Consider the following 10,768-nt stretch of genomic DNA (forward strand, 5'->3'; position numbering starts at 1 on the left):
ATGTTTAATATTTCTTTTACAATCTTAGTCTATTAATTGATTGAAACACTTATGGATATCTTCGAAAAACAATTTCATGTGTTAAAAGTGTGTTTAATATATTTTTTACAATCTAAGGTCTATTAATTGATTCAAACACTTATGATACCTTTGAAAAACCATTTCATGTGTTCAAATTGTGTTTTGATATGTTTAATACTTGTTTTACAATCTAAGTCTATTAATTGATTGAAACACTTATGGATATCTTTGAAAAACAATTTCATGTGTTAAAAGTGTGTTTAATATATTTTTTACAATCTAAGGTCTATTAATTGATTCAAACACTTATGATACCTTTGAAAAACCATTTCATGTGTTCAAATTGTGTTTTGATATGTTTAATACTTGTTTTACAATCTAAGGTCTATTAATTGATTGAAACACCTGTGATATCTTTGAAAACCAATTTCATGTGTTAAAATTGTGTTTTGATATGTTTAATATTTCTTTTACAATCTTAGTCTATTAATTGATTGAAACACTTATGGATATCTTTGAAAAACAATTTCATGTGTTAAAAGTGTGTTTAATATATTTTTTACAATGTAAGGTCTATTAATTGATTCAAACACTTATGATACCTTTGAAAAACCATTTCATGTGTTCAAATTGTGTTTTGATATGTTTAATACTTGTTTTACAATCTAAGGTCTATTAATTGATTGAAACACCTACGATATCTTTGAAAAGCAATTTCATGTGTTAAAATTGTGTTTTCATAGGCTTAATACTTCTTTCATTTGCAATCTAAGGTTTTATAACCTAGGAAACTATAAGAAAGTGAATGTTCTTTGTAATAATAGTTTAAAAGTATCTTAACTATTGAAAACAAGCGTATTACTTAACTAAATGTTTGCAACTTGTTCTTTTCGCTATTAATTGATTGAAAACACCTGTGATATCTTTGAAAACCAATTTCATGTGTTAAAATTGTGTTTTGATATGTTTAATATTTCTTTTACAATCTTAGTCTATTAATTGATTGAAACACTTATGGATATCTTCGAAAAACAATTTCATGTGTTAAAAGTGTGTTTAATATATTTTTTACAATCTAAGGTCTATTAATTGATTCAAACACTTATGATACCTTTGAAAAACCATTTCATGTGTTCAAATTGTGTTTTGATATGTTTAATACTTGTTTTACAATCTAAGTCTATTAATTGATTGAAACACTTATGGATATCTTTGAAAAACAATTTCATGTGTTAAAAGTGTGTTTAATATATTTTTTACAATCTAAGGTCTATTAATTGATTCAAACACTTATGATACCTTTGAAAAACCATTTCATGTGTTCAAATTGTGTTTTGATATGTTTAATACTTGTTTTACAATCTAAGGTCTATTAATTGATTGAAACACCTGTGATATCTTTGAAAACCAATTTCATGTGTTAAAATTGTGTTTTGATATGTTTAATATTTCTTTTACAATCTTAGTCTATTAATTGATTGAAACACTTATGGATATCTTTGAAAAACAATTTCATGTGTTAAAAGTGTGTTTAATATATTTTTTACAATGTAAGGTCTATTAATTGATTCAAACACTTATGATACCTTTGAAAAACCATTTCATGTGTTCAAATTGTGTTTTGATATGTTTAATACTTGTTTTACAATCTAAGGTCTATTAATTGATTGAAACACCTATGATATCTTTGAAAAACAATTTCATGTGTTAAAATTGTGTTTTCATAGGCTTAATACTTCTTTCATTTGCAATCTAAGGTTTTATAACCTAGGAAACTATAAGAAAGTGAATGTTCTTTGTAATAATAGTTTAAAAGTATCTTAACTATTGAAAACAAGCGTATTACTTAACTAAATGTTTGCAACTTGTTCTTTTCGCTATGAATTGATTGAAAACACTTGTGATATCTTTGAAAACCAATTTCGTGTCTTAAAAGTGTGTTTTGATATGTTTAATACTTGTTTTACAATCTAAGGTCTATTAATTGATTGAAACACCTATGATATCTTTGAAAAACAATTTCATGTGTTAAAATTGTGTTTTCATAGGCTTAATACTTCTTTCATTTGCAATCTAAGGTTTTATAACCTAGGAAACTATAAGAAAGTGAATGTTCTTTGTAATAATAGTTTAAAAGTATCTTAACTATTGAAAACAAGCGTATTACTTAACTAAATGATTGCAACTTGTTCTTTTCGCTATTAATTGATTGAAAACACCTGTGATATCTTTGAAAACCAATTTCATGTGTTAAAATCGTGTTTTGATATGTTTAATATTTGTTTTACAATCTTAGTCTATTAATTGATTGAAACACTTATGGATATCTTTGAAAAACAATTTCATGTGTTAAAAGTGTGTTTAATATATTTTTTACAATCTAAGGTCTATTAATTGATTCAAACACTTATGATACCTTTGAAAAACCATTTCATGTGTTCAAATTGTGTTTTGATATGTTTAATACTTGTTTTACAATCTAAGGTCTATTAATTGATTGAACACCTGTGATATCTTTGAAAACCAATTTCATGTGTTAAAATTGTGTTTTGATATGTTTAATATTTCTTTTACAATCTTAGTCTATTAATTGATTGAAACACTTATGGATATCTTTGAAAAACAATTTCATGTGTTAAAAGTGTGTTTAATATATTTTTTACAATCTAAGGTCTATTAATTGATTCAAACACTTATGATACCTTTGAAAAACCATTTCATGTGTTCAAATTGTGTTTTGATATGTTTAATACTTGTTTTACAATCTAAGGTCTATTAATTGATTGAAACACCTATGATATCTTTGAAAAACAATTTCATGTGTTAAAATTGTGTTTTCATAGGCTTAATACTTCTTTCATTTGCAATCTAAGGTTTTATAACCTAGGAAACTATAAGAAAGTGAATGTTCTTTGTAATAATAGTTTAAAAGTATCTTAACTATTGAAAACAAGCGTATTACTTAACTAAATGTTTGCAACTTGTTCTTTTCGCTATTAATTGATTGAAAACACCTGTGATATCTTTGAAAACCAATTTCATGTGTTAAAATCGTGTTTTGATATGTTTAATATTTGTTTTACAATCTTAGTCTATTAATTGATTGAAACACTTATTGATATCTTTGAAAAACAATTTCATGTGTTAAAAGTGTGTTTAATATATTTTTTACAATCTAAGGTCTATTAATTGATTCAAACACTTATGATACCTTTGAAAAACCATTTCATGTGTTCAAATTGTGTTTTGATATGTTTAATACTTGTTTTAAGGTCTATTAATTGATTGGAACACCTATGATATCTTTGTAAAACAATTTCATGTTTAAAATTGTGTTTTCATAGGCTTAATACTTCTTTCATTTGCAATCTAAGGTTTTATAACCTAGGAAACTATAAGAAAGTGAATGTTCTTTGTAATAATAGTTTAAAAGTATCTTAACTATTGAAAACAAGCGTATTACTTAACTAAATGTTTGCAACTTGTTCTTTTCGCTATTAATTGATTGAAAACACCTGTGATATCTTTGAAAACCAATTTCATGTGTTAAAATCGTGTTTTGATATGTTTAATATATTTGTTTTACAATCTTAGTCTATTAATTGATTGAAACACTTATGGATATCTTTGAAAAACAATTTCATGTGTTAAAAGTGTGTTTAATATATTTTTTACAATCTAAGGTCTATTAATTGATTCAAACACTTATGATACCTTTGAAAAACCATTTCATGTGTTCAAATTGTGTTTTGATATGTTTAATACTTGTTTTACAATCTAAGGTCTATTAATTGATTGAAACACCTGTGATATCTTTGAAAACCAATTTCATGTGTTAAAATTGTGTTTTGATATGTTTAATATTTCTGTTACAATCTTAGTCTATTAATTGATTGAAACACTTATGGATATCTTTGAAAAACAATTTCATGTGTTAAAAGTGTGTTTAATATATTTTTTACAATGTAAGGTCTATTAATTGATTCAAACACTTATGATACCTTTGAAAAACCATTTCATGTGTTCAAATTGTGTTTTGATATGTTTAATACTTGTTTTACAATCTAAGGTCTATTAATTGATTGAAACACCTACGATATCTTTGAAAAACAATTTCATGTGTTAAAATTGTGTTTTCATAGGCTTAATACTTCTTTCATTTGCAATCTAAGGTTTTATAACCTAGGAAACTATAAGAAAGTGAATGTTCTTTGTAATAATAGTTTAAAAGTATCTTAACTATTGAAAACAAGCGTATTACTTAACTAAATGTTTGCAACTTGTTCTTTTCGCTATTAATTGATTGAAAACACCTGTGATATCTTTGAAAACCAATTTCATGTGTTAAAATCGTGTTTTGATATGTTTAATATTTGTTTTACAATCTTAGTCTATTAATTGATTGAAACACTTATGGATATCTTTGAAAAACAATTTCATGTGTTAAAAGGGTGTTTAATATATTTTTTACAATCTAAGGTCTATTAATTGATTCAAACACTTATGATACCTTTGAAAAACCATTTCATGTGTTCAAATTGTGTTTTGATATGTTTAATACTTGTTTTACAATCTAAGGTCTATTAATTGATTGAAACACCTATGATATCTTTGAAAAACAATTTCATGTGTTAAAATTGTGTTTTCATAGGCTTAATACTTCTTTCATTTGCAATCTAAGGTTTTATAACCTAGGAAACTATAAGAAAGTGAATGTTCTTTGTAATAATAGTTTAAAAGTATCTTAACTATTGAAAACAAGCGTATTACTTAACTAAATGTTTGCAACTTGTTCTTTTCGCTATTAATTGATTGAAAACACCTGTGATATCTTTGAAAACCAATTTCATGTGTTAAAATTGTGTTTTGATATGTTTAATATTTCTTTTACAATCTTAGTCTATTAATTGATTGAAACACTTATGGATATCTTTGAAAAACAATTTCATGTGTTAAAAGTGTGTTTAATATATTTTTTACAATCTAAGGTCTATTAATTGATTCAAACACTTATGATACCTTTGAAAAACCATTTCACGTGTTCAAATTGTGTTTTGATATGTTTAATACTTGTTTTACAATCTAAGGTCTATTAATTGATTGAAACACCTATGATATCTTTGAAAAACAATTTCATGTGTTAAAATTGTGTTTTCATAGGCTTAATACTTCTTTCATTTGCAATCTAAGGTTTTATAACCTAGGAAACTATAAAAAAGTGAATGTTCTTTGTAATAATAGTTTAAAAGTATCTTAACTATTGAAAACAAGCGTATTACTTAACTAAATGTTTGCAACTTGTTCTTTTCGCTATTAATTGATTGAAAACACCTGTGATATCTTTGAAAACCATTTTCATGTGTTAAAATCGTGTTTTGATATGTTTAATATTTGTTTTACAATCTTAGTCTATTAATTGATTGAAACAGTTATGGATATCTTTGAAAAACAATTTCATGTGTTAAAAGTGTGTTTAATATATTTTTTACAATCTAAGGTCTATTAATTGATTCAAACACTTATGATACCTTTGAAAAACCATTTCATGTGTTCAAATTGTGTTTTGATATGTTTAATACTTGTTTTACAATCTAAGGTCTATTAATTGATTGAAACACCTATGATATCTTTGAAAAACAATTTCATGTGTTAAAATTGTGTTTTCATAGGCTTAATACTTCTTTCATTTGCAATCTAAGGTTTTATAACCTAGGAAACTATAAGAAAGTGAATGTTCTTTGTAATAATAGTTTAAAAGTATCTTAACTATTGAAAACAAGCGTATTACTTAACTAAATGTTTGCAACTTGTTCTTTTCGCTATTAATTGATTGAAAACACCTGTGATATCTTTGAAAACCAATTTCATGTGTTAAAATCGTGTTTTGATATGTTTAATATTTGTTTTACAATCTTAGTCTATTAATTGATTGAAACACTTATTGATATCTTTGAAAAACAATTTCATGTGTTAAAAGTGTGTTTAATATATTTTTTACAATCTAAGGTCTATTAATTGATTCAAACACTTATGATACCTTTGAAAAACCATTTCATGTGTTCAAATTGTGTTTTGATATGTTTAATACTTGTTTTAAGGTCTATTAATTGATTGGAACACCTATGATATCTTTGTAAAACAATTTCATGTTTAAAATTGTGTTTTCATAGGCTTAATACTTCTTTCATTTGCAATCTAAGGTTTTATAACCTAGGAAACTATAAGAAAGTGAATGTTCTTTGTAATAATAGTTTAAAAGTATCTTAACTATTGAAAACAAGCGTATTACTTAACTAAATGTTTGCAACTTGTTCTTTTCGCTATTAATTGATTGAAAACACCTGTGATATCTTTGAAAACCAATTTCATGTGTTAAAATCGTGTTTTGATATGTTTAATATATTTGTTTTACAATCTTAGTCTATTAATTGATTGAAACACTTATGGATATCTTTGAAAAACAATTTCATGTGTTAAAAGTGTGTTTAATATATTTTTTACAATCTAAGGTCTATTAATTGATTCAAACACTTATGATACCTTTGAAAAACCATTTCATGTGTTCAAATTGTGTTTTGATATGTTTAATACTTGTTTTACAATCTAAGGTCTATTAATTGATTGAAACACCTGTGATATCTTTGAAAACCAATTTCATGTGTTAAAATTGTGTTTTGATATGTTTAATATTTCTGTTACAATCTTAGTCTATTAATTGATTGAAACACTTATGGATATCTTTGAAAAACAATTTCATGTGTTAAAAGTGTGTTTAATATATTTTTTACAATGTAAGGTCTATTAATTGATTCAAACACTTATGATACCTTTGAAAAACCATTTCATGTGTTCAAATTGTGTTTTGATATGTTTAATACTTGTTTTACAATCTAAGGTCTATTAATTGATTGAAACACCTACGATATCTTTGAAAAACAATTTCATGTGTTAAAATTGTGTTTTCATAGGCTTAATACTTCTTTCATTTGCAATCTAAGGTTTTATAACCTAGGAAACTATAAGAAAGTGAATGTTCTTTGTAATAATAGTTTAAAAGTATCTTAACTATTGAAAACAAGCGTATTACTTAACTAAATGTTTGCAACTTGTTCTTTTCGCTATTAATTGATTGAAAACACCTGTGATATCTTTGAAAACCAATTTCATGTGTTAAAATCGTGTTTTGATATGTTTAATATTTGTTTTACAATCTTAGTCTATTAATTGATTGAAACACTTATGGATATCTTTGAAAAACAATTTCATGTGTTAAAAGGGTGTTTAATATATTTTTTACAATCTAAGGTCTATTAATTGATTCAAACACTTATGATACCTTTGAAAAACCATTTCATGTGTTCAAATTGTGTTTTGATATGTTTAATACTTGTTTTACAATCTAAGGTCTATTAATTGATTGAAACACCTATGATATCTTTGAAAAACAATTTCATGTGTTAAAATTGTGTTTTCATAGGCTTAATACTTCTTTCATTTGCAATCTAAGGTTTTATAACCTAGGAAACTATAAGAAAGTGAATGTTCTTTGTAATAATAGTTTAAAAGTATCTTAACTATTGAAAACAAGCGTATTACTTAACTAAATGTTTGCAACTTGTTCTTTTCGCTATTAATTGATTGAAAACACCTGTGATATCTTTGAAAACCAATTTCATGTGTTAAAATTGTGTTTTGATATGTTTAATATTTCTTTTACAATCTTAGTCTATTAATTGATTGAAACACTTATGGATATCTTTGAAAAACAATTTCATGTGTTAAAAGTGTGTTTAATATATTTTTTACAATCTAAGGTCTATTAATTGATTCAAACACTTATGATACCTTTGAAAAACCATTTCACGTGTTCAAATTGTGTTTTGATATGTTTAATACTTGTTTTACAATCTAAGGTCTATTAATTGATTGAAACACCTATGATATCTTTGAAAAACAATTTCATGTGTTAAAATTGTGTTTTCATAGGCTTAATACTTCTTTCATTTGCAATCTAAGGTTTTATAACCTAGGAAACTATAAAAAAGTGAATGTTCTTTGTAATAATAGTTTAAAAGTATCTTAACTATTGAAAACAAGCGTATTACTTAACTAAATGTTTGCAACTTGTTCTTTTCGCTATTAATTGATTGAAAACACCTGTGATATCTTTGAAAACCATTTTCATGTGTTAAAATCGTGTTTTGATATGTTTAATATTTGTTTTACAATCTTAGTCTATTAATTGATTGAAACAGTTATGGATATCTTTGAAAAACAATTTCATGTGTTAAAAGTGTGTTTAATATATTTTTTACAATCTAAGGTCTATTAATTGATTCAAACACTTATGATACCTTTGAAAAACCATTTCATGTGTTCAAATTGTGTTTTGATATGTTTAATACTTGTTTTACAATCTAAGGTCTATTAATTGATTGAAACACCTATGATATCTTTGAAAAACAATTTCATGTGTTAAAATTGTGTTTTGATATGTTTAATATTTCTTTTACAATCTTAGTCTATTAATTGATTGAAACACTTATGGATATCTTTGAAAAACAATTTCATGTCTTAAAAGTGTGTTTAATATATTTTTTACAATCTAAGGTCTATTAATTGATTCAAACACTTATGATACCTTTGAAAAACCATTTCACGTGTTCAAATTGTGTTTTGATATGTTTAATACTTGTTTTACAATCTAAGGTCTATTAATTGATTGAAACACCTATGATATCTTTGAAAAACAATTTCATGTGTTAAAATTGTGTTTTCATAGGCTTAATACTTCTTTCATTTCCAATCTAAGGTTTTATAACCTAGGAAACTATAAAAAAGTGAATGTTCTTTGTAATAATAGTTTAAAAGTATCTTAACTATTGAAAACAAGCGTATTACTTAACTAAATGTTTGCAACTTGTTCTTTTCGCTATTAATTGATTGAAAACACCTGTGATATCTTTGAAAACCATTTTCATGTGTTAAAATCGTGTTTTGATATGTTTAATATTTCTTTTACAATCTTAGTCTATTAATTGATTGAAACACTTATGGATATCTTTGAAAAACAATTTCATGTGTTAAAAGTGTGTTTAATATATTTTTTACAATGTAAGGTCTATTAATTGATTCAAACACTTATGATACCTTTGAAAAACCATTTCATGTGTTCAAATTGTGTTTTGATATGTTTAATACTTGTTTTACAATCTAAGGTCTATTAATTGATTGAAACACCTACGATATCTTTGAAAAACAATTTCATGTGTTAAAATTGTGTTTTCATAGGCTTAATACTTCTTTCATTTGCAATCTAAGGTTTTATAACCTAGGAAACTATAAGAAAGTGAATGTTCTTTGTAATAATAGTTTAAAAGTATCTTAACTATTGAAAACAAGCGTATTACTTAACTAAATGTTTGCAACTTGTTCTTTTCGCTATTAATTGATTGAAAACACCTGTGATATCTTTGAAAACCAATTTCATGTGTTAAAATCGTGTTTTGATATGTTTAATATTTGTTTTACAATCTTAGTCTATTAATTGATTGAAACACTTATGGATATCTTTGAAAAACAATTTCATGTGTTAAAAGGGTGTTTAATATATTTTTTACAATCTAAGGTCTATTAATTGATTCAAACACTTATGATACCTTTGAAAAACCATTTCATGTGTTCAAATTGTGTTTTGATATGTTTAATACTTGTTTTACAATCTAAGGTCTATTAATTGATTGAAACACCTATGATATCTTTGAAAAACAATTTCATGTGTTAAAATTGTGTTTTCATAGGCTTAATACTTCTTTCATTTGCAATCTAAGGTTTTATAACCTAGGAAACTATAAGAAAGTGAATGTTCTTTGTAATAATAGTTTAAAAGTATCTTAACTATTGAAAACAAGCGTATTACTTAACTAAATGTTTGCAACTTGTTCTTTTCGCTATTAATTGATTGAAAACACCTGTGATATCTTTGAAAACCAATTTCATGTGTTAAAATTGTGTTTTGATATGTTTAATATTTCTTTTACAATCTTAGTCTATTAATTGATTGAAACACTTATGGATATCTTTGAAAAACAATTTCATGTGTTAAAAGTGTGTTTAATATATTTTTTACAATCTAAGGTCTATTAATTGATTCAAACACTTATGATACCTTTGAAAAACCATTTCACGTGTTCAAATTGTGTTTTGATATGTTTAATACTTGTTTTACAATCTAAGGTCTATTAATTGATTGAAACACCTATGATATCTTTGAAAAACAATTTCATGTGTTAAAATTGTGTTTTCATAGGCTTAATACTTCTTTCATTTGCAATCTAAGGTTTTATAACCTAGGAAACTATAAAAAAGTGAATGTTCTTTGTAATAATAGTTTAAAAGTATCTTAACTATTGAAAACAAGCGTATTACTTAACTAAATGTTTGCAACTTGTTCTTTTCGCTATTAATTGATTGAAAACACCTGTGATATCTTTGAAAACCATTTTCATGTGTTAAAATCGTGTTTTGATATGTTTAATATTTGTTTTACAATCTTAGTCTATTAATTGATTGAAACAGTTATGGATATCTTTGAAAAACAATTTCATGTGTTAAAAGTGTGTTTAATATATTTTTTACAATCTAAGGTCTATTAATTGATTCAAACACTTATGATACCTTTGAAAAACCATTTCATGTGTTCAAATTGTGTTTTGATATGTTTAATACTTGTTTTACAATCTAAGGT

This window comes from Phaseolus vulgaris, chromosome 9, assembly GCF_000499845.2.
Source record: "Phaseolus vulgaris cultivar G19833 chromosome 9, P. vulgaris v2.0, whole genome shotgun sequence".
In the NCBI taxonomy this organism is placed as follows: domain Eukaryota; kingdom Viridiplantae; phylum Streptophyta; class Magnoliopsida; order Fabales; family Fabaceae; genus Phaseolus; species Phaseolus vulgaris.